Source organism: Microcaecilia unicolor, chromosome 9 (genome assembly GCF_901765095.1).
Source record: "Microcaecilia unicolor chromosome 9, aMicUni1.1, whole genome shotgun sequence".
Lineage (NCBI taxonomy): Eukaryota > Metazoa > Chordata > Amphibia > Gymnophiona > Siphonopidae > Microcaecilia > Microcaecilia unicolor.
In genome coordinates, this window is record NC_044039.1 from 107,506,753 (window position 1) to 107,532,209 (window position 25,457).

The 25,457-nt window shown below is 44.7% G+C and overlaps 1 protein-coding gene and 1 long non-coding RNA gene across 4 annotated transcripts in view; one reads left to right on the forward strand and one right to left on the reverse strand.

Moving 5' to 3' along the window:
* Positions 1-709: 709 nt before the first annotated feature.
* Positions 710-15,538, reverse strand: LOC115477716. Its single transcript, XR_003943368.1, has 3 exons — positions 15,183-15,538; positions 3,401-3,671; positions 710-967 (listed from the first exon to the last, which is right to left on the reverse strand). It is a non-coding gene; the product is annotated as an uncharacterized LOC115477716 (long non-coding RNA).
* A 35-nt stretch (positions 15,539-15,573) lies between these two features.
* MBIP (MAP3K12 binding inhibitory protein 1) overlaps positions 15,574-25,457 on the forward strand; it is a 58,660-nt gene continuing 48,776 nt past the window's right edge. Inside the window, exon 1 of one of the 3 annotated variants that reach the window (XM_030214770.1) lies at positions 15,574-15,679. The gene's annotated coding sequence lies outside the window, so the exon portion shown is untranslated. Of the gene's footprint in view, positions 15,680-15,815; positions 15,839-25,457 lie in introns of those variants that run through there. The other 2 variants (XM_030214768.1, XM_030214769.1) reach the window with 2 other exon arrangements.

A 25,457-nucleotide genomic window follows, 5' to 3' on the forward strand; every position in this document is an offset into this window, starting at 1 on the left:
AGGCGCAAACACGACCGTCCCGAGTGCGGACAAAAGAAGACTGACGAACACGAGCCGGTTCGGGCGGGAAGACAGCCGCGCATGCGCGGTGCACATCGGCGCGTGAGGACTAGCAAAGGCCTTTGCTAGTAAAGTGTTCCGATTGGAGGGGCTGCCGTGGACGTTACCCATCAGTGAGAACAAGCAGCCTGCTTGTCCTCGGAGAATACTACTTGACATTTCTAAAGCGCTACTAGGGTTACGCAGCGCTGTACAATTTAACATAGAAGGACAGTCCCTGCTCAAGGAGCTTACAATCTAAAGGATAAATGTACAGTCAGTCATATAGGGGCAGTCTAGATTTCCTGAAAGGTATAAAGGTTAGGTGCCGAAAGCAACATTGAAGAGATGGGCTTTGAGCAAAGATTTGAAGATGGGTAGGGAGGGGGCTTGGCGTAAGGGCTGAGGAAGTTTATTCCAAGCATAGGGTGAGGCGAGGCAGAATGAGCGGAGCCTGGAGTTGGCGGTGGTGGAGAAGGGTACTGAGAGGAGGGATTTGTCCTGTGAGCGGAGGTTTTCTGTCCTGGTCTTCCTCCTAGTGTGGGCTTCATAGATGCTATTGAGATATTTTTTTCTTTATTATATGCAATTTCATTTATAATAGTTTGTATCTTGAGCATTTTCTGTACAAATGTATACTGTAATATGTACATTGAATTTAAAAATAAAAAAAAACACTGTCCATCTCTGACTGTGTTGGCATCTGTGGCAGGTATTCGTGCATGTTCATCACTTCTACAATGTTGATCTTTTCACCAAGTTTCTTCCCCACCTTTTGCCGGCATATCTGCTGTTCTTGCTCATCGGTCAAGTTCACAATGACCATGAGTGCATCCCTTGGGTGGTGTGGACCATCATCTAAGAAAGGCCAACAATTTTTTTTTGTAGAACTCTAGAGATATCTGTCCTAGTGTATCACTTCCATCTTCTACAGGGCATGGTAGAAAACAAAAGAAAATGAATATTAAATTCAGACAGCAAAAATATATCAATATAGTACTTATAAACTGCTAATTTCCCTAAAAGGGATCATTGCGGTATACAAAAAAAAAAAAAAAACATATCAACTTATTATTCATTACATAGCCATAATATAAAACCCTCAACAACATCCTAAGGTCGCTCAAATAAAAAAAGTTTTAATCTTTTTCGGAAATACTAAGGGGACTTTTACAAAGCTGGACTAGCGTCTTTAGCTCGTGGTAAAAATCAGCCGGCGGTAAATGCTGAGACATCCATAGGAATATAATAGGTGTCTCAGTATTTACCGTCAGCTGATTTTTACTGCAAGCTAAAAATGCTAAATAACACATTGCTGAATTTTTAGTTAACTACACAAATGACTACTAAATACCTAATTCAGTTTCCTTTTTTTTTTTTTTTTTTGTACCCCGCGCTTTCCCACTCATGGCAGGCTCAATGCGGCTTAGGTACTTATTTGTACCTGGGGCAATGGAGGGTTAAGTGACTTGCCCAGAGTCACAGGAGCTGCCTGTGCCTATTAAATGTTTGGCTTATGAATTTAAGCCAGCCATTATAGCTTGTCTATATAAAGGCTGAAAAGCGCTTTTGAAAATCCCAGATAGGTTTTTGGTACTTCTGCAATCTACAGTAATCCTGGTGCATCAAGCAACACGAGTTGATTTTCTATAAGTCATTTGATTTCACTGTAGCTATTTTTCCTCAGTGTTCCATAAATGGAGGCACCTCATCTTCAAGATGTGTGGGTAGCAAGGACAGTGTCTAACATGGACACTTACAACTGTGCAGAAGGAATGGATCCTCAGAAGCTTAGCCGAAATTGGGTGGCGGAGCAGGTGGGGGGAAGAGGGGTTGGTGGTTGGGAGGCAAGGATAGTGGAGGGCAGACATATGGTCTGTGCCAGAGCTGGTGATGGTAGACGGGACTGGTGGTTGGGAGGCGGGGAATCCTGCTGGGCAGACTTATACGGTACAAATCAAGGTAAGGTATACACAAATGAATTTATCTTGTTGGGCAGACTGGATGGACCATGCAGGTCTTTTTCTGCCGTCATCTACTATGTTACTATCCAGCTTATAATCGAAAGTAATCGCCAGCTATTTCCAGACAAATCGGGATATGGCCGGCGATTTCGCAAAAGCGACGAAAAGCATATATTCGAAAGCTACATTTGTGATAGCTTCGCCGCTTTCCCTTCGCCTCGCCGGCGAAAGTTCAAAGGGGCGTGTTGGCGGCGAAGCGAAGGCGGGACATGGGCAGGCTTGGGCGTGGCTACCAGATGGCCGGCTTTCGCGGATAATGGAAAAATAAAACCCGGCGATAAGCAGGATTTCGCCGGGTTTACTTGGTCCTTTTATTTTCACGACCAAGCCTCAAAAAGGTGCCCCAACAGACCAGATGACCACCGGAGGGAATGGGGGATGACCTCCCCTTACTCCCCCAGTGGTCGCCAACCCCCTCCCACACTAAAATTATTAAAATACAAACCTTTTCTGCCAGCCTGTATGCCAGCCTCAAATGTCATACCCAGCACCCAGACAGCAGTATGCAGGTCCCTGGAACAGTTGTTGTTGGTTGCAGTGGACTGCAGAAAGGCAGAGCCAGGCCCATCCCCCCCCCCACCTGTTCCACTTGTGGTGGGTAATGTTGAGCCCTCCCAAACCCCCCAAAACCCACTGTACCCACATGTAGGTGCCCCCCTTCAGCCCTTAGGGCTAGGGTAATGGTGCACACTTGTGGGCAGTGGGTTTTGGGGGGGGATTTGGGGGACTCAGCACACAAGGGAAGGGTGCTATGCACCTGGAAGCTAATTTGGTTGTTTATAAAAGATGTTTGAAGTGCCCCCTAGGGTGCCCGGTTGGTGTCCTGGCATGTGAGGGGGACCATTGCACTACAAATGCTGGCTCCTCCCACGGCCAAATGCCTTGGATTTCGCCGGGTTTGAAATCGCCGGCAGTTTTTTCCATTATTGCGGAAAAACAAAAGTGGCGATCTCAAACCCGGCGAAATCCAAGGCATTTCGCCGGCCCACACCGTATTATCGAAAAAAAAGATGGCCGGCCATCTTTTTTGAAAATACGGTTCCGGCCAGCTATTGCGCCGCCGCCAAAATAGATCGCTGGCGAACTATTTCGCCGGCGACGTTCGATTATTCCCCTCTATGTTACTATGCTTCTGCTACATTTTTATTATATTTTGACAAATTTTGAAGACATGTTACATGAAAAAGACTCCTCATCTAAGTAAAGTGCTTCCGTGGCCCTTTCCAATGTCTAATAGTTTACATTCTGTTTTGGATTTACTTAATAAGCATGTTTGCAGACAAAGTGTTATAATAGATTCCATGACCTGTATGCACAGATGGGAAACGCTACTTTACCTTGAAATCTCTCATAGCATCTTGTAGTGTTGTCAAGTTCATTAGAAGACTCAAAGTAAACTCAAAGTCAAAATCCATGTCTTGTGTACCCACTGTTCCAATGGAATAGGTCCCTTCCTTCTTGTAAATTTCCCAGTGCTCTGGAGGAGAAGGATGGTGGGTGAAGCAAAGTCTGCACTGTTTCCTCAAACTGGTGACCTTCCACCAACACCTCCAGCACTTCAGAAGGACAGTTCATCTTGCACTCAGGGAACCTTCCCTCTTAACAAACCTGTTCAGAAAATTAGAAGAGTAAGAAACTCAAAGAGATATTGTTATGATTCTGCCGGCTTGGCAGGGAGAGAGGGGGGACGTCTCTTCTGATTGGCTGCTAGGGTTTGTGCTGACGTCTGTGAGTCTACTTAAGCCTGCATGTTACTCCCAGCCATGCTTTGGCGTTACTCACACTCTTGTGGTGACTTGAAAGCCGCAGCTCTTGGTCAGAACGTGCTCTGTGCTCTGACTTTGATCTGAGTTCCCTGTTCAGGGATTTCTTTCCTTTCCCTTTGTTTATGTTAGCTGGGGGCAGCGTGTGTGTGTTTAATTAGTTCTCTTGCCTCCAGCTGGGCTTCCCTTCGCTGGCTGCTGCTCTCTGTGGGAAGCCAGCTGCTTGTTCCTCAGTGGGGGCTGGGCTTTGTTCAGCTTTCGTCTGAGCTAGGCTGCTTGTCTGAGAGCGTCCTCTCTGGTTGTTTGTTTCCTCTAAGGATTTCTCTTCCCAGTGTCCCGGCCTGCTGGCTCAGTGAGTTTAACCCTTTGTGTACTGTGTGTTTTGTGTCCCTGCCTCTGACAGTGTGTTTGTTCTATCGGCCCTGCTTCCCCTCGGGGAAGCATTCTCTCTGTTTGTTTGTTGACTTAGGGAGCTCTCTCTCTCTCTGGTGTGCCTGCTGGCTCTACAAGCTTAACCCTTTGTGTTCTGGTTGCCTCTGTCTGCTGTGGGTTTGGGGCAAAGGCTTTTTGCCTTCCTTTTGTGTCTGGTTCCTCTGGCTTCTGCCTGGGGCTTCCTAACCCTTTTGGGGGTTGCTGTGTTAGTTCCCCTGCCCTGCGCTAGTCCCCGGGGTGGGTGGTGCCCGCTCTGGTTCTTTTGTTTCTCCCTCTGCCCTATCGCTGGTGTTCAGCGTGTATCTGACATTTTAGGGTCCCGGGGGAGCCCTCTGGGTTCTTTCACCCCCCCCCCCCCCGGTGTGTGTCTGGTTTCCTGTTCGGCCATGAGGCCCGCACGAGTGGCTCTGTGTGCATGGGTTCCGGTTCGGCCATGAGGCCCGCCTGTTTGCCTATTTCCCTTCTTCCTGAGGGACTGCGGGGAGGGGTAGCTTAGGGGTATTGTGTAGCTGGGGTGTGTGGTGGTGGGTCGGTCTCCCCTTGGTATAAATATCATGAAATAAAATTTGAATATAACTAAAACAGCTTTAAAAATGATTGTATCTGGTAGAAACAGCACTTATAAACTCTGTATTTTGTGCTCATTTTCTACACTGTTGTACACAATATAGATGGCCAAATTGCAGTGAGGATAACATGTTTTCTGATGGGTTCATCTTAACTGTTGTTGTAATCTGCCTTGGGAAGCTTGGTGTTATAAAGATGGAATATATTGAAATTAAATGGAAGTAAAATTAAACTCTCCTTTCATTGGGGAACATGGAATCACATCTTAATCTGTTTTGTAGAAGTGTATACATTTTAGATATACAAATGGATTATTCTGTTTTGAACATGTTTCAGAGACAAGTGTTTTTGCTTTTTTTTAAATTTTATCAAATTTTCAAATACAATCAAGCATATAACTTGTACAGAAAAGTATAGTCTAGCTCAACATTACCGTTACAAAAAGGAAAAATTAAAAGAAAGAAAAGAAAAATCATTTTTAGCCAGACATTCCTCAAGTTCACAAAATTAGATCCAAGATGTTAAACAGTGCTTGGTTGGTGGGGGGGGGGGGGGGGTTGCTATTTGTTGTCAACCTAAGGAGACACTGCTTCTGGCGTCCAGCAGCTAAAACCTGTCCTGACCCACAGGCAGCTGGAGCTCCCTCATACTCTTTCAGTGACACACATTGACAGGCAACGGCGGGGCTGACGCAGCCACGGGCACTTACCTGGATAAACTTTGTATTGTTGACAAATGATCTGAAAATACAGAGTTTAAAATTGCTGTTCCTACCAGGTACAATAATTTCTAAAGCTGTTTTAGTGATATTTAATTTAGATTTCATGATATTCATATGCACAGATGGGTAGCTTTCAAATAAATTAAAAAGGTGTGCAGTAAGAAACCAAAAACATGTTTCAGATGGAAGAAAAAAAAACGACAACGTGGATCAGCAGCTCCTATGTGTGCTTGGTTTTGAGTGTATGGGAAGGACGGCTGTGTTGGGGAGTACAAACAAAGATTAACTAATGGGCTTCCTTGCTTACATTGTAGTTGATTGGGCCACTTCAACTCATGTGTAGTAATCGTCCTGCTGCATGGCCAGAGTCGGAGAGGAGAGGGGGTGCAGTGGAACGGTGAGCGAGCGGCTGCAGGAGGGTGGGTGAGAGGGACTGTGGGCGGGGGGAAGGGGTGCAGCGGCGATTTTGTTTGTTTTTTAGTGTATGGGAATGACGGCTGCGTTGTGGCGTGGAAACAGAGATTACCCAATGGGCTTCCTTGATTCGTTGAGTGTCAGTGCTCCGCCCTCGACGTCATCACGTTTGACGCGAGGGCGGGGCATACACTCATGGGCAAACCAGATATCTACACCACCACAAAGGGAGACGTTTCCGGCTTGCAGGTGAGACTTCAATAGAACGTTGGAGGTGCGTTTTATTATTTACTAGTAAAAAAGGCCCGTTTCTGACACAAATGAAACGGGCGCTAGCAAGGTTTTCCTCGGAGTGTGTATGTTTGGGAGAGTGTATGTGAGAGTGACTGTGTGAGAGACAGAGTGAAAGTGTGAGTGTGTGAGAGAGAGAGTGAGTCTGGGTGTGAGTGTGTTTGTGAGAGAGTGTGTGTGTGTGAGAATGAGAGTGTGTGCAAGTGTGTATGTGAGACACAATGTGAGAGAGAGTGTGTGTGTGTGTGCGAGAGAGTGTGTGTGAGACACAGATTCTCTGTGAGAGTGAGTGTATGAGACCAAGCGAGTGTGTGAGTGACTGTGTGGCACATAGAGAGTGAATGTGATACAGTGTGAGACAGAGTGTGTGAGAGTGAGAGTCAGAAAGACATTGTATATGAGAGAGAGAGTGTGTGTGTGAGACAGATACCTCCCCCTTCCTGTGTCTCTCTGGTGTCAGGCCCCCTCCCCTCTGTCTGTGGTGTCTGAGATTCCCGCCACTGCACCCAAGCAATTGGTGTGCTAGAGGAGGGGGAGGGGGGATGTGTTGGGGGGGTTCAGGTTGGAAGAAGAGGGGTGCGGGGGGTTCAGGAAGCGCTACCAGATGCGAGTGAGAGAGTGTGTGTGTGGGGGGGGGGGGGGGGGGGGTTTCAGGAAGCAATGCCAGATGACTGAGTGTGTGTGTGGGGGGGGGGGGGGGGCAGTGGGTTCAGGAAGCGCTGGCAGATGAGAGAGTGAGTGTGTGTGTATGGGGTTTCAGGAAGCGCTGCGAGATGAGTGAGAGTGTGTGTGTGTGTGGGGGGGGGGGGGGGGGTTCAGGAAGCGCTGCCTGATGAGAGAGAGTGAGTGTCTGTGTGTGTGTGTGTGTGTACGGGGTTTCCGGAAGTGCTGGCAGATGAGAGAGAGAGAGTGTATGTGGGGGGAGGGGGGTTCAGGAAGCGCTGGCAGATGAGAGTGAGAAAGAGTGTGTGTGTGTGTGTGTGCATGTGTGTTGGAGGGATGTGTGTGGGGGAGGTGTGTTGGGGGTTTCAGCTTGGAGGAGGAGGGGTGTGTGGGGGTGTCTGTAAGTGCTGCGAGATGAGTGAGTGAGTGTGTGGGGGGGCGGTTTATCAAGTGTTTCCACATGAGAGTGTGTGTGTGTGGTGGGGGGCTTCAGGAAGCACTGCCAGATGAGCGAGAGTATGTGTGTGTGTGTGTGTGGGGGGGGGGGGGGGTTCAGGAAGCGGTGCGATATGAGAGACTGAGTGAGTGTGTATGTGGGGGGCAGGGATTTCAGGAAGCGCTGCCAGATGAGAGAGAGAGAGAGAGAGAGACTGAGTGTGTGTGTGTTGGGGGGGGGGGGTGTTGAAGTGTGGCCAAATGAGAGTGAGTGTGTGTGTTTGGGGGGGGGGGTCAGGAAACACAGCCAGATGAGTGGGGGGGGCAGGGGTTTCAGGAAGCGCTGGCAGATGAGAGTGTGTGTGTGTTGGGGGGGGGCGGGGCGTTGAGGAAGTGTGGCCAAATGAGAATGAGTGAGTAAGTGGGGGGGGGGGGGGGGGGGTAAGGAAGCGGTGCCAGATGAGGATGAGAGTGTGTGTGTGTGTGTGTTGTATGGTTGTTTTTTGGGGGGAGGGAGGATCCTGCTTTTTAGAAGAAGTAATGAAGCATGTCCTCCGTGCGATGCCCCCCCTCCCGCCGCCATCCCACCAACAGCGATGCACCCGGTCGCTGCCATCCCACCCACCGTGGCCATCGCACCCACCATCGCGTAGTTTTGCTGGCGGGGGGACCCAAAATCCCGCCAGCAGAAGTCTTGTGTGTGTGCTGAGTGAGTCAGACTCCTCCAGCGATCTTCGGCGTTGCTAGCCTGTGCAGGGCGGGGTTCTTTGCGTCTGACGTCCTGCACGTGCAGGACGTCAGATGCACAGAAGCCCTGGCTGCCTGCACAGGCTAGCAACGTCGAAGATGACGCCGTAGTCAGCAGACAGGACTTGTGCTGGCGGGGTTTCGGGTCCCCCGCCGGCAAAGCAACGCGAAGGTGGGTGGCTTAGTAGGGGGTTGTTGCGGGGGGGGGGGGGGGGTGTTGGACCTCCTTCTTTGACCTGCAGCTTTGGGGGGGGGTCGGGGCAGAGGTGGGCGGATCTAGCATTATGTGGGTGGGGCTTCTAGTTTTTGACGTTTGGCGTGCGGGCCGGGGGGGGGGGGGGGTGTTGGATGTTGGGACTGTGGACTCTGGAGCTTTGGTGGTGTTTTCCCTTTCCACGGGTGGGTCGGCAGGGGGAGGAGTAGGGAAACACGTGGGTGCGATCCGTTTTTTTTTTCCTGCCCTCGACGTCATGACGTTTGACGCGAGGGCGGGGCAGAGACGGCTGGCTGGCTTCACCACATGAATCCACGAACCCTTCAGGGAGTGTTTGAGTGACTTCAGAACGTTGTCTTCAGAATGTTCACAGTGCGTTTTATTATATTAGATTATTATTTTTTCTTTGTTGCCTTTATACCCCACTCTTTCCCACTCAATGGCAGGTTCAGTGTGGCTTACAAAGTGTGGGTTATAAAGTATCACAGAAAGAAAACAGTTGTGGGATAGTATAGTTATGATGTGGTTGTATAGTGTAAGACAAGAGGAAGAGATGTGGAGAGGGGATTGAGATATAGGTAATATTAGTGGTGTGGATTAGGTTCGTAAGTTAAGTCGGGTCGTTTGGATAGGCTTGTTTGAAGAGGTAAGTTTTCAGCAGCTTTTGGAAGGGTAGATGTTCGTTGGTTGTTCGGATGGCTCTTGGTATGGCATTCCAGAGTTGGCTGCCTATAACGAAGAAGTTGGATGCGTAGTAGGTTTTGTATTTGAGACCTTTACAGGTGGGAAGGTGAAGGCTGAGATATGTTCGAGAAGATTTGGTCCTGTTCCTGCCTGGAAGGTCAATCAGATTGATCATGTAGCTTGGGGATTCTCCGTGGATGATCTTGTGGATCAGAGTGTGGACTTTGAAGTTTATTCGTTCTTTGATGGGGAGCCAGTGGAGTTTCTTACGGAGTGGTGTTGCGCTTTCGAATTGTGATTTACCAAAGATGAGTCTGGCTGCCGTGTTCTGGGCGGTTTGGAGTTTTTTCAGGGTTTGGGCTTTACATCCAATGAAGATACTGTTGCAATAGTCAGCGTGGGTAAGTACAGTGGATTTTACCAAATTGCAGAAAGGTTTTAGGGGAAGGAATGGTTTCACTCTTTTCAGTACCAACATCATGTTGAACATTTTCTTCGTCGTGGCTTTTGCATGAGTTTCTAGAGTTAGGTGGTTGTCTAAAGTTACTCCTAGGATTTTTAGATTGTCGGATATTGGGATTGTGACGTCCGGCGTGATCAGTGTAGTTGGGAGTAGAGTAGAGTGTTGTAATGAAAGGATTAAGCATTGAGTTTTTTTCTTTATTCATTTTCATCTTGAAAGCGTTAGCCCAGGAGGCTAAGATGTTCATGCCAATGGTTATTTTAGCAGAGATTTCTGCTAGATTGGATTGGAAAGGGATAAATATGGTGACGTCATCTGCGTAGATGAAGGGGTTTAGGCCAGATTTTGCTAGGGATTTGGCCAGAGGAATCATCATAAGATTGAAGAGGATCGGGGATAGAGGCGATCCTTGGGGAACTCCGCATTTTGAAGACCACGCAGATGAGACTGATGTGGTTGATTTGACTTGGTAGGATCTAGTGGTGATGAAACTTTTTATCCATTTAATGATGTTACCGCCGATCCCTAGTTTGTCCAGTAGTTTTGTAAGAATATCGTGGTTTACCATGTCAAATGCGCTAGATAGGTCGAATTGCAGAAGAAGTATGTTGTTTCCAACTGAAATTTCTTGTTTGAACTTTGATATTAGGGTAAGAAGTACCGTTTCTGTGCTGTGTGCAGGTCAAAAACTCGATTGTGACTCATGTAGTATGGAGAATTTTTGTATGAATTCGTTGAGTTGGGAGGTCACTCTATTTTCCATTAGTTTGGTCAGAAGAGGGATGGAGGCCACAGGTCGGTAATTAGTGATGTCATTTGCCGGTTTCTTGGGGTTTTTTGGTATTGGTGTGAGCATTATATTGCCGTGTTCGGAGGGGAAGGAGCCTTGCTGAAATAGGAAGTTTAAATGGGTGGTGAGGTCTGTAATGAATCGTGCTGGGGCATTTTTCATTAGGTAATTAGGGCATGGGTCCAGGTGACAGTGGGACTTGGAGAGTTTGGATACTGCTGTGGAAATTTCATCCGTGTTGAGGAGAGTGAAGTTTGTCCAGGAGCAGTCTGCTGGGATCTCATCCGAGTCAGGGTCCAGTTCGTCAAGGAAAATATCAATGCTGGTGTCGTCTTGGGGAATTGTGTTGCACAGATTGATGATTTTGTCGTTAAAATATTTGCCCAGCTGGTCGGCAGATGGACAGTTTGAGGGTGAAGTTGTTACTGGATCCGTGTTAAGAAGATTCTTTATAAGTTGGTATTGTTTTTTTATGTCAGTTCCGGTGGTTGTGATTTGTTTTGTATAGTATGTTCTTTTGGCTCGCTTAATGGCATTCTTTTATTTCTTTTGTGTTTGTTTCCACGCATTCAGGATGAGCTCATCTTTTGATTTGCTCCAAATTTTTCTAGTTTCCTGGTTTGTAACTTTAGGTTTTTTAATTCGTCGTTGAACCATGGTGAGGGTTTTTTTTTTTGTGTAGAGTTTTGGAGTGTAGTGGGGCAATTTCATCTAGAATACGTTTGCATCTGTTGTCCCATTCTGTGAGGAAGTGGCTTGAGTTTGGATCCGTTGACCAGTTGTTGTCATAGATTTGTTGCCAGAAAGTTTCCCTGTCAATTCGTCCTCTGGTGCTGTTATTGGGTCAGGTGGTTTGGGTTGGTCTTTTTTCCGCCATTGAATGGATAGGGTTGCTTTATGATGGTCGGACCAGGGGGAAGCTATCCAACGAATGTCTGAGAAGAGGAAGTTTTGTTATGTGGAGTATTTGTGGGCGATGATGTCAAGTGAGTGTCCTTTAATATGGGTTGGTTGTGTTGGGGGAAGGTTGAAGTCACATAGTTGGAGGAAGTCATTACATTCCCGAGAGTGGACGGAGTTGGAGTCTTCTAGGTGAAGGTTTAGGTCTCCTATAAATAGTATATTGGAGTTATTAACGCAAGCGTTTGATATGAAGTCCATGAATGTGGTTTGGTTATGGTTCCAGTTGTTGGGAGGTCTGTAAAACAGTATGCAGGTTAGGTGGTCAGTTAGTGTGGGGCTATGTAGTTTTATTGAGGCAATTTCGATTTGAGGTGAAATGGACTCTGAGATGGGTTCTGCGGAGAAGTTGGATCTGTAGATGAGTGAAATTCCTCCTTCTCTTTTGTCTTTCCTAGGCCAGTGTGCTATTTTGTAGCTCGGAGGACATAGTTCATTTATGATGAGATCTACTGAGTTACGGATCCAGGTTTCTGTGATGAAGAGTAGGCAAGGTTTTCTGAAGTGATCCATTCTGTGATGATTTCACTTTTATTTACTACTGATTTTGCATTGATATATCCTATTCGGACAGATAGATATGGATCAGCAGTTTGGAGAGATGGGCGGATTTTGATAAGTTGTCTTATTTTAGGTGTTTTGGAATTGTGTGGGATTGTTTCTGCTTTTGAGGGTGGTAGCATGGATGTTGATGGGTTTCTGTGGTTGCAATTGGTTTGTGAGTGTGTAAATGTTATGGGTGTGTTTAAGTTATGTTGAAGGATTGGTATCATGTTGAGTTTTGTTGAGGGGGTTTTGAGAGTTGCGTGAGTTGTAGCAAGTGAGTGGATGGTGATAATTAGATTCAGGAAGATCATGCTGGTGAGATATTTTGGTTGGAAAGTGGGTATTTGTTGTTGGTAGGGCAAGTGTGGGTAATAGTTAAGGGCGAGTGTGGGTAAAGGTTAAGGGGTGGATTTGGTAGCGGTAGGGTGGGGTCCTGGGAAAGTGGACTGTGAAAGGTGTTTTGTAAGATGAAGGGGGTTTGATAGGTTGTGGGGTTGGTTGGGTGTCAGCATTGGCATCATCAACAAACATACAACTGACAGTTAATATTGTGAATACAAGATATCTAATTATCACAATTTTTAACAATACTAAGCAATGCTAGCATGACAATATCAGCAGATAATATCAGCAACCCCTGTTAATCTCACCTATCGGGTGGAGAATTTTAACAATACTAAGCAATGCTAACGTGACAATATCAGCAGATAATATCAGCAACCCCTGTTGTTCTCACCTATCGGGTGGATAATTGAACATCTCCCTTTGCCAAATGAAAGCAGGGTTAATTGCATACAGCAGTATTTCAGGTATTTGGTCAGTGTTCAGTTGTCTTGGTCCAGGGTATTGAGGTTCTTTCTGCTATATCACCAGTCAGAGGTAGGGATCCCTTTAACATGCTTACAGTGCAGGGCTGTGAATGTGGGCCTGGGAAGGTGATGGTCGGCCAAGAGATCGGGTTGTCTGCGGGGTCTCCGTTTGGGTTGTGTTTTGTGTTGTTCTTCTGACGGTCGGTATTCCCCGTTCCGTGCAGTCACGGTGGGTTGTTTGGTTCTCTTCGCCTTCCAACGAGCGGAGGCTGGATTCCACCTGTAGCCTGCGGTGTCAGGGGTAAAGGAGGAAGTCGTTGTCCGAGCTGTGTCGTTGTTGTCCGAGTCGTTCTCCGTTTATCCAAGCCGCTCCGCAGTCCCAGCTGGGGGGAGTTGTCTCTGGTGTCGGCCCGTCTGGGGACGGTGGGCTCCGATTGCCTTTGTCAAATTGCTCGCTGAGGTTCCGGTCCGCTTAGTTCTCGGAGGCAGGATCCTCGCTCGTGGGATCGAACGATCTGCTCTTTAACTCAGTTTCTGACCTGGGTTGTCGGAGCTGGTGGTTCTCGGGTTCTCAAGGCAGAGGCCCACGATTGCCAGGGCATCTGGTCGCTTGTTCAGGGTCGGTGGATCCACGTGGGCTTTGGATTTTTCAGCCAGGAGCCATTTGCAGCTACGGCAGACTCGTCTTTCGGACCGCCGTTCTCAGGCGGGGGTCGGGTCAACGCCTGTTCTTTTACCTGTTAAGGCGCAGTTTCTCCAGTAGAAACAGCTTTAGACGTGTTTCAGATGGAAGAAGAAAAAAAAAACGACAATGTGGATCAGTAGCTCCTAGGTATGCTTGGTTTTGAGTGTATGAGAATGACGGCTGTGATGGGGAGTGGAAACAGAGATTAACCAATGGGCTTCCTTGCTTACATTGTAGTTGATTGGGTCACTTCCACTCGTGTGTAATAATCGTCCTGCTGCATGGCCAGAGTCGGAGAGGAGAGGGGGTGCGGCGGAACGGCGAGCGAGCGGCTGTGGGAGGGTGGGTGAGGGGGACTGTGGGCGGGGGACGGGGTGCAGCGGCGATTTTGTTTGGTTTTGAGTGTATGGGAATGACGGCTGCGTTGTGGAGTGGAAACAGAGATTAACCAATGGGCTTCCTTGATTCATTGAGTCAGTGCTCCACCCTCGACGTCATCACGTTTGACGCGAGGGCGGGGCAGACACTCATGGGCAAACCAGATATCTACACCACCACAAAGGGAGATGTTTCCGCTTGCAGGTGAGGCTTCAATAGAACGTTGGAGGTGCATTTTATATAGATAGATAATCTTTTGCTATTGTTTTGGGTGAACTAAAACGCCAGCAAGCTCTGCCTACTGATAGCAAACTCCACATACTGGCTTCAGCCCATATAATGGACTAGATAGGCACACCCTGTTTCCTGTTTTCATCAAACCTCATTGAGTGTAGTGATCTGGTTGCACTTGGAGATCGCTGCTGGCACATGGATGTGTAAGTGCTCTTGGCCACAAATCTCCTTGGTATAGATATACAGAAACTCTGAATGTTGAGCACCTGATTTTGATAACATGATGTCTGTTTTTGTGGCCCTTTACTTGAAGAAAAAAATGTCTGCACGAATATAACACATGCTAGGGTATTCTTATAACCAGCCCTTCCAAATGACACACTGATTACAATTCATAATTAATTACTACCCTACCTATGAAAAATTATTATACTTCCACTGTGTACATCTGTATGCTGCACAAGCTAGCATATTTAAAAATATAAGTGAGACTAAATAAAAAAGCTACCAGCAATAATGAAGGACAACATGGATGCAGCAACTCATAGGATGCATTGTTTTGCGTGTATGGGAATGACGGGTGCGCGGGGGAGGGGAAACAGAGATTAACCCAATTAGTTTCAGGGTCTTTACGTCATCCCGACTCCTGTTTTCATCCAACCTCCTTGGTGTATAAGTCCAGTGTTGCCAGGTGGGCGGTTTTCCGCGACCCGCCGCGGGAAAGTTTTGCCCGCGGCGGGTCGCGGTTTTTTGGGCTTCTTTTTTTTCTTTTCCGCGGTTTTTTGGGCGGTTTTTTCGGCCCCGGGGGGCGGGGTTAGAGACGTTTTGGGCGGGGTTAGTGACGTTTTGGGCGGGGTCGATGACGGGGGAGGCGGGGCCGGTGACGGCAGGGTTGATGACGGCATGGGCGGGGGTGATGACGCGGGGGTGGGGGTGTCAGGGGCGGGGTTTGGGCTGTTTTTACGCTGGATTGGGTGGGAAAAAAATTTTCCACCTGGCAACACTGTATAAGTCTCACACTGCATCAGCCCCCCCCCCCCCCCCCCCCCCCCCGGCAGACAGCATATGCAGTAGGCAGCGCTGAATGTACCGCATGGAAAAAGCTCTTTTTTTTTTTCATATCAGCACGCCGTATTAGTGAGCTTCACGCGCTGAGCCATATTTACATAATAAGAAACTTTTTTAACCACACTTCAAAATTTCTTCCTAAGGTAGTATCTCCGTTTCATTTAAATCAAGCCACAACACTTCCAGTATTCTGTCCACCTGCTCAAACTGATGCTAATGTCGATTGCATAATTTAGATTGTTCGTGAATACTTACCATCATTTATTTAACTCGCACATCCCCAGGCCGCCCATCTTCGTTATTTCTTTCCCTACGGGATCTGCATCTGCCTCAACTTGTCACAAAACGTACTTTGTCGCAATGGATTGTGGCTCGTTCCTTTTTCCACTATGGAAATGCAGATTCTTCATGACACGGCTCATCGTCTTCGGACAATGGCTAGTACAAAAGCGCATCTTCACAGAGCTTCTTCCCCCACAGATATTTGTAAAGCAACTACATGGGTATTCTTGCATATTTTTACTGCTGCTGCTCCGTAAAAATATGCAAGGATTTGTTGCGCATTGCTGCCTCGTCAACCGACTCCAGTTTCGGACCGGATCGGACATGCTGCGCTCTCCTCTCCTCTGACGCAACTTCCTGTTTCCGACAAGGTGGGAGGGATTAGGGAGAGTTGTTTTTGTGTGTCTCAAGGGGACAACGACGGGGCACCGGAGGAGTAAAGCAGTGGGATTGTTAGTGGGCGATCTCAGGTACGAGTTTGATGAGGGCGGGGGAGTGTTTGAGGGAAAGGTGTCGTATTGCGGACAAGGAAGAGAGTGGAAGGTAGAGGGAAAGATGACAGATCATTTTGGGGGGAGGGAAACCGATCTCTGAATGCGTGTGAGGGGAGGTGCTCGACTTTTGGAAGTGTGAGTACAGCTGAATGCATGTGACTTGGTATCTTTGTAATATCTCGAGAAAATATCTGTTACTTAAATAGAAAAGCTACTGGAAGTTTAGGTACTCTGGTTTCTGAATCCCTTGTACAAGTAGTATGACAAATATAGAATGATGATTTAAATATATGTTGGCTGATATTCAACCAGCGTTGGTCAACTATTTTTTTTTTTCTGCCTTTATCACCATGTTCAATGCCTGAATACCAGCATTGAATATCAAGATACATGTGGCTGGATCACACGTGGTTAAGTGCAGTATTCAGCATTTAACTGCATAAAGTTGACCCACATAAAAATAGGACAGTGTTATGTGGTTAAGTGCTGACTCCACCCACAAATTAGCAGGTTTTTGTATGCGCTAAAGGGTCCATGATCAGAAGCAAATGTGGGCGCTAGAAGCTCTCAGAACCAGACTAGCGCCCACATTTGCTATCACTGGATGATCGGAGTGCTCCATCTCATGGATCAATGAGCACGGCTAGCATTTAAATTGCATGCAAATGAGGTAATTTGTGATGCACCCGGATGCTCAGAGAAGAGCACCCTTATGGGCGTTCTTACAGTAGTAAATCCTACGCCAGCTCAGAGGTGCAATTAAAGGTGTTGTGCTGGACCTCTGCTGTTCCTGCCTGCCGCTGTGACCAACAGCACCAGCGAGCAAGGACAGAGCAGCGGTACAAGCCTGATATCTTGCCGTGTGGGGAGAAAACTGAGAAGGGTAAAAGAACAGGGGTGCAGAGAAAGAAAAGCTGGTGGTAGCTAAGGGAAAAAACATAGTTGGCGTCGATAGTACAGCCCACCTCATGCTGTCCACACTTCCTCCTCACCTTGGCTACTGGGCATACGCGTCAAGCATAGCTCTTAAGCACAACTCTTCAACACATGCGTCAGGCACCATCCTTCCGCTTTACTTCCTCATGCTCAAAGTTAATAGCATACTGTTAGCGTCGAGCATGAGGAAGTAGTAATTTCTCGGTGCTGTTTCATACAGTGCCGGAGTGTTGAGCATCTGGTTCTAATTGCAGATATTCAGCCACACAGGCCAGTTAAGTGCCACTGTATATTCACGTTTAGCCCCAGACAAGTGATTTAAACGGCTTGGAGCCTTTAAATCGAGGGTCACATATGGCTCCAGATAAAGGAGGACAGATTGGGCCAGGCCATGATTTACTTCCCATATGCCGTGATATGGGGGGATATTGTGTGTCATTGTGCAAATTTTTGAATACATCTTTAATGGTGACAGCATTCCAAGGAAGTGAAGGTCTTCTTGTTTGTATTTTTCTAATGTAAACAAACTGTGCATCTGATAGGGAGTTCTTATGACACAGTGATATAACTAAAAGTATGGTCTTCCTTACTCCATATACTGCACACAGTGAAAAAGTACTGTCAGAGCTGTGGTAATGGTAAATACAACATCCTATTGTGTTCCAGCTGAGCAAGTACAGTTTTGTTTTACTGAGTGCATTGTTACATTTGACATGTCTACATGTGCATAAAAATGACATAATATTTAGATACATGCTCTATGAAATAATGATCATACACACACATCTGCTACACTTCTAATACTCATTTTAGGCAAACTGTTGAAATTTGAAAAGAATCCAGTGTCAAGTGGCTAATAAATAATATGGCTGTTGGTTTTTAGAACAGTTTGTAGCCCTTCACTGATTGCAACTATAAATTGGCACAGGTGTTTATTTCAACTGGCAGAGTTAATAAATAGAAATAAAACAAAACAGAAAAGAATATAAGATGATACCTTCTTTATTGGACTAACAATACATTTTTTGATTAGCTTTCAAAGGTAACCCTTCAGATTAGAAATAAGCAAATGTTGGCAAATATCAGTATATATAAGTGAAACACAAAAGCATTCCCATGACAGTCTCACAGGAAGAGGGTGGGGTGGGTTAGATGAGAGACAGGGAGAGATGAATTGTAGATAAGAGGGTGACGAAGCAGTAGAATTCATCTCCCCATGTCTCTCATCCACCCAGCTCCCCCTGTTTCTCATCTAACCTGCCCCACCCTCTTCCTGTCAGTGAAATGCTTTTGTGTGTAACTTATATATATACTGAGATATTTGGCAACATTTGCGTATTTCTGATCTGAAGAAGGGTTACCTTTGAAAGCTAATGAAAAATGTATTAAGCTAGTTCAATAAACAAGGTGTAATCTTTTGTTTTGTTTCTGTTTATTACCTTTAAAAGTGGACTAACATGGCTACTACATCACTTTATTCAAAACGGCAGAGTGAAAGCCTTAGAGCAGTAGTCCTCAGGTCACACCGATCCAGTCAGGTTTTCAGGATAACCACAAATATGCATGAGAGAGATTTGTATGCAGTTCCTCCTTGATATGTAAATCTATCTCTTGCATATTATGAATGTCCTGAACACCCTACTGGCTGGGTGGGCCATGAGGACTGGACTGAGAGCCACTGCTTTAGAGGGTAACTATTGCTAATGAGTTTGTATGTACACACCTGTTATTAAAAAGAATATAAATGTGGTTTAGTTTGCTTGACCATAACACTGTAGCTGAATGGGGACAAAAGTCCAATACCCAGGTAGTCAAGGGGGACCCTCACATTTTTTTTATACTACTGTAAACAAACCATTTGGTCTGCTACGCTTATATATTTTCTTCATACATTCATTGTTTTATCATCTCTCTGAGTTGTCTTTCTCCATTCTTTATGTACCCTGATTATGTATGTGATCTGGATCTAATGAGAGAGAATAGGTTGCAGTTTCTAAATAGCAAGTTCAGGCAGTGAACTCCTGAGAAGGCTACATGTTTTGTGTCATAGATAATCTTTTAAATGATCTTTCCCAGGCAAAGAGTTGCTACTGAAGAAACTGCTCACTGTGTTAGTTCATCATGTGACTGGGCAAAAGAATGCAAGTATGCTTATAGAACATATTTTCAAATTATTTCTCTCCTTTTGCAGCTTCTCCTTTAGGCTGCCATTACAAGTATCTCTAAGTGGCCCTCTTCAGGGTCTTACACAGTCGCATAAGTCTTGTAATGGCACTTAATTTGAACTGAGAGTTGTGATAGATCTGTATAGTGTTTAATAGTTGTCATAGTTTTAATAACTAGACCGTATTATGCCAAATGTGCTCTGTGCTCACTGGTTCCAGCAACTGCTTTTTCGGAAGATATTTTGACGTATTAGGATTGTTTTTTGAAAATGTAAAGCCTACTAGTGCTGCATTTCTGAACCTTTTCAAATCCACTTGCATTTTCACAATATGTTGTGAGGATCACCAGCCTTCATGGAGCTCAGAAAGAAGTTCTGCAGATTTAAGGACATTGTTGCTACAGTATGCTAGGAGAAGAGCTAATAAGCTGCTATGGATCTGAGCATTAGGTAGTGGTGATCTTCTTTTTTTTCCAGTAGTGTTCTTGATCAGATTTGAAGGCAAACAGGTTGGCAAACACCGTGCTAATGTATTCTTTCTGTCTATAAATAGGATAACTCGTACTTGATATGTTACACAAGTTTAATAGCCCTGAGCTGCATATTTTCAGTCTCTTCTGTTTCTCTGCATCAGGGAGAATAACACCTTTACGCTCATTATGTGAAGTACCATATAACCAGATCTTTAAAGAGCGACTTCTTTGCTTTCTTTTCATAATGTCTTTATAATTCATTTCACATTTTGGGAGCATTTTTTGACTTTTACTTTCAAGTGAGAGGTGTAGACATGGGAGCCACTGTTGCACCATCAATAGCCTGCTTATATATGACCGTATTTGGGGACAAATATGTTTATTCATCTGGGTATAGTGGTCACATTATTATGTGGAAATGCTTCATTGATGACATCATTTTCGTCTAGAGTGGCACGAGGGATCAGTTGGTATCCTTTATTGACTATATCAATAGGTGTGACCCCCATATCAAGTTCACTGTGAACATACAACAGTCTGAAATTCTGTTTTTAGATGTCAAAATTGTTAAGATGGCAGATCACAGTTTTACTACTACTATTTACAGAAAGGAAACAGATTGGAATACTATGAGGCATATTTTCAAAGCACTTAGCCTTCCAAAGTTCCACAGGAACCTATGGAACTTTGGAAGGCTAAGTGCTTTGAAAATGAGCCCCAATGTTGCATTATTCTAGCCATCACCCTTGTTCTAAGAGGGGTGTCCCAGTGGGGCAGTTTATGAGACTTAGATGTCTGTGTTTGACGCAGCATGAATACAAATATCAGGCTAGGATAATGCAACAGAGGTTTGTTGAGCGGGGGTACCCTGTTGGTATAGTCAAAAAGGCTTACAAAGCGGGCTCTTTATACCCATAGGGATTGGCTTTTTTTTACCGAAAAATGTGACGGGCACTAGTCCCCCTGTGTGTGTTGTACCTTATTCGAGTCGGGCTTTGTCTGTTGCTAAAATAATTCACAAGTATTGGGAAGTAGTAGGGGTTCATGCTGAGTTGCAGGAACGCCTAAGGGTTGCATACAAGCGCAGTGCAAACATGGGGGAGATCTTGAAGCGCACGATTTGTGACCAATTGAATGGAAGTCATTCCCCTTGTGGCAACTGCGTGTACTGTGCTTATTTGATGTCCACAGATCATGTATTGGTTCCTGGTACAACAACAAAAAAAATTGTGACGTGGGCGGGATTTGGACATGGTTTCCCCCGGTAAGCAGCCTGTGTTTTAAAGTGATAATAATTCAATGGTTTGATAGTATATTGTTGTAAAAATGATAAACATTGTTTAAATTCGTGCCTTTGTTTGTTGAAGGACATTTTTGTTCCTCCTGATGAAGATAATGAAATATGGTTCCGTATTGGGGAACAAGTAGAGGTATTCAGGCTGTTTGACGCAAAATTTGGAAGAGGAGGTCTTGATGACATAAAAGATCATGGTGTTTGAAAACGGACACGTATTTCTGTGGCTTTCATGAGGATGTGAATTGCATGTGCATCAGCTCAAAGTGGATTGTTTTCATCATTGAACATACAGTGATTTGAGGCTTCTGTCGATATATATGCACGACAGCAAAGTGATCATGAAAGCGCCTATATCAGCGCAGCATGTGAATATTATACTAAGGACAGCACATTGTGCGTATTCGAAAGACTGAGTCTAAGGAGTTGAAGATCTGATGGATCTTGAGAACAGTGTGATCACGCGTAATATGGGTGAAATCACTTTATGCTAATTGTTATGCTAATTGTAATTATTGAAATTCAGCAATAACAGACTCATGAAGCATTAGTTGTGAGAAACAGAATATAAGTGATGTGTTATGCATGCAGTGGTGAGTATGAATGTTGTTGAATGAATGGAGTAGGCATGTATTGTATTTTGGTAGTATAATAAAGACGTTAATTTGATATTATTCCACTAAAAAATTCTGGAGAGTGATTTATATAATCTTCACAGTAAAAGCTCTGGTGGGAATAACAGCATCCCCTATTTAGGACATTAGTATTTTTTGACTGCCAAAGTTTACATTTTTTAAGATCACAGTAAAACAAAAGGATTGCAAGTGGTAAGTTATAGTTGCCCATGGGAAATGAGTTTATTCTGCCACTGCTTGGCACTCACCCTAAGCAGTCAGGCTTTAGATCACATTTCAGCACAGAAACAATTATCACTGCCGTGCTCAACGAAGAACATACTGGGATACACACAAGGTGGTCCTTGCTGTCTCTCTTGATCTCTTGGCGGTTTTTGATCTTGTGAACTACTCTCTTTGCTGCCCTGTCTCTCTTCCCTTGGTTTTTTGGGCTGTGACATGTCCTGATTTGCATCGTTTCTCTCTGACTGTATCTATGCCATTGTCACAGCCTCCTCTAAGGCTGGCGTCACCTTGATTCCTACACTGTGGTGTCCAGCAAGGCTCCGTCCTGTCTCCACTTGTTTTCAATTTATTCCTCAGTTCTTTTGTAACTTTGATACAGTCCACAGATGTTTCATTTCACTGTTATATGGATGATATTCTCCTGCTTTATCCTACAATCCCTTTTAACTCATCCCTTGGGCCACTCCAGGGCTGTCTTAAACTCATAGCTAACATAAATTAGTTCTCAATAAAGACAAAACTGTAGCTTGCTGGTTGCCAGTGTGCCTCTTTATGGGCCGCAATGGGTTAGGTGCATCCCAATGATGTCATCAAGTGGGTGACAAATTGGACAAGAGTCTGGCCCAGAAGAGGGTGTTTATGCAAGGTGAGCTGTAAGGATCTGGTGCTACCAGCAGCTGCACGGCTTTATGATGGTTACCCTGGAGGTGTTGCCGTGGAAGAGAGCTCACATGAGACCTCTTCAGCAGGTTGTGCTGTTTTGTTGCCCCTCCCCCTCCAAGCTGTTTGCTGGGTGAGACTTCCCTTTTCATCTGCTCGGGTGGTCCCCTTAGAGCCCTCCCCCAATTGGGTGGGCGTGACAGCCGACCTCAGCCTGAGAGACTAGGGGGCCCACTGTCTGGATAGTGTCACCAAAAATAGGCACAATCCAACAAAAAACCCATAAAGGTGTGAAAAGAGTTGAATAAAAACACAGTCCAGGCACAGTATAGTAAAAGTCACTTTTATTCAAACAAGAATGATGTGGCGATGTTTTGGCTTGTGCCTGCATCAGGGCATAAACAATGACCTAAAAACAAATAAAAATAAAAACATCAATAACAAAGAAACAAACCATCTACTAAAAACAAAAATCCATTCTGCACATGAGCCAAAATAAATTGTTATGCAAAATTAGTACTTTTTTATTCATGTTCATATATGTGAGAACTGCATGTTTTAAAACATATATAAAAAGTATACTATACTTACATACTTTTTTATATATGTTTTAAAGCATGTTAGTTTGTATCTTTTGTTATTGGTGATTTTATTTTGATTTAGTTTTAGATCTTTGTTAATGCCCCTGATGCAGGCGCAAACTGAAACATGGCCGCGTTGGGCTAATTTGAATAAAAGTCATTTTTACCATAGTGCGCTGGACTGTGTGTTTTATTAAATTCTTTTCACACATGGCTGTTGGTCATATTTAGAGGCATTGTGGCATATAAGACTTCTGGAAGCAAGAGCTGTTCACTTGGCCTTGGAAGGGTTCTTTGCTAGTGTGGTGAAAGGCAATCCGAGTGATGTCTTATAATTTGACTGCAGTAACCTATTTGAACAAGCAAGGAGATACCAGGAGTGCGGCAGTGGCCCAGGAGATCACTATGAGGCATATTTTCAAAGCACTTTGGGAGGCTAAGTTCCATAGGTTTCTATGGAACTTTGGGAGGCTAAGTGCTTTGAAAATGAGCCTCAAAGCCTTTGCTACTGGACAGAAACCCCATTGTATAGTATTTTCAGCAGCCCATATTGTGGACTACATGACATTCAGATGGACTTCCTCTACTGCTAGTCGTAGGACTCGGAGGAGTGGGAACGAGTCCTACCAGCTGACAGTGAACTGTTTGTTTATTTTTATTTATGCATTCTTGAATCTCACTATTATTCAAAAAAACAAGTTTCGGTTCTAAGTGGCTTACAATTTACATTTTGCTGGAGTTACAGTAGTGTGCAATGTTGAAAGGGCATCTGTAGTTCTTGTAGTTATTCATAGAGTTCTTGAAGAGATAGATTTGAAGTGAAAAAAGTAGAGGTAGATTTTGTGTTCAATTGTGTAGAGTTTTGGTGATATTTATTCATATAGTTTTTGAAGAGTTAGATTTGAAAGGAAGGTAACGATATCTTTGTGATTAGTTGTAGAATTTTTTGAAGAGAGAGGTTTTCATTTCTTTTCTGAATTGAAGGAGATTTGTGATGCTTCTTATTGTTTTTGGTATCGAGTTTTACCATTTGGAACCCAGGTAACTAAATCCTGCTGTATAGATAGTTTTGTAGATTGTGTTTTTGCAGTTGGGTAGATGTAGGAGTAGGTAGTTTCTGTTTTCGGAAGTCAAGTTTCTGTTTGTGGAGTGGAGGCCTCCCAAAATGAATTATGTTTTAATGGTATTGTAATGCTGCATCCCACTTAGCTGTGAAAGTCTGATTTGTGCATTTCTCGTTAGCGGCTTTGTTTCAGGTGCATGTCATTTTTAAAGGTTTTCATATATATAGAGATCTTTTAAATGAAGAAGGAGGTACTTTTTGAGATACCGTCTGGAGCAAATTTGCCTGCCTTGAGATCTATAATATCTGATCCTTTAAAAGATTACTGCTTGGCTGTGAAATAATGAGGCCTGTACCAGATGGTCCTTACAATAGATCACACTGTAGATTTTTATTCCGCTTGTTCTTCTGTTCTGATTTTATATCACTTGGTTATTATTGTAAATATTGGCCTCTGAGATCAGTACCATCTGGTCCTCAAAAGATTAGTATTTTAGCCAGACATTTAATGAGACTATACCAGAATATCCTTGAAGTATTATGAGGGTTAAATGAAATTAATGTTCCCCCACCTCCATAATTCAGCAACAGATGGCAGCAGGGATGCTCTGCACATGTTCACTTGTCCTTTGAAATTTCTTCCTTCACCTCAGTTGGCGAGAAGTGTCTGTGAAGAAGCAGTTTTACTATTGCTTGTGAAATGGAAGTATGTAGTGAGTGCTTGTCAGAGCGATTTAAGCAATGCGCCACAATAGAATTTCCGACTGTTGAAGGAGTCCCTCCAATTTAAATTTACCGCCGCATGCAGGCTGTTTATGGTGATGACTGTGTTTTGTTGTGAGTACTGTGTCGTGCTGAGCCAAAAATATCAAGATTTTGGCCTGGAAAGGGCTGGTTTGTGTGAATCAAAAATGAAGTGGACAACCACACTGCAGCTTGAATACTTTGAAAGAATGATTGAGAAGAGTTCGGAAGCACGTTGGAAATTTTGGCGCAACATGACAGCTCTAGGCCTCACATAGCATTAAATACCACAGAGGCAGTTGTGAGGATGGGTCTTACCCCCATTGGGCATACAGTCCAGATTTAACACCATTCGATTTCCATCTTTTTCCAAAATTGAAGGTATACCTTTGAGTGCATCTGTTTAACTTGAATGAAGAGATAGAAAGGGCTGTAAGCACCTGGTTGAAGAGACAAGATGTGTAATTCTCTTGTGACAGCTTTCAAAAACATGACTATTGTTGTTAGAAATGTATGGTAAATGGTGGTGATGATATAAAAGTATAGATAAAATGTATCTCCACAAAATGAAAATGTGACAAATATCCAACAGAGTGGCAGCTGAAAGTATTTAATTTAGAGGAAAAAAATCTAATTTAGAGGAAAAAAGGCCTCACAGAGCTCCTAGACGTATCATGTCAAACAGAGCTAAAGCAGGTCATGAACCTGTTCATCATCGGCCAAAAAACCTCATGGACTGCGTGCAAACTAACAGGTCCTTTCAACACTGTCCAATTTGATGACTAAAAAAGTCCTTAACACACTTATCAGACCAGCAGATAACACTGCGGATATACAAATGACGTTTGAAAGAATACTTAGCTTTCAAACTCGGCACTCCATTCACCGCTACACTTCACTGTAGTGTTCCCTCGCCCCAAGCCAACATTGGCCAGCGTTTTGTTTAGCTGCATCAGGGTCTTGGTGGCGGGACTGCACT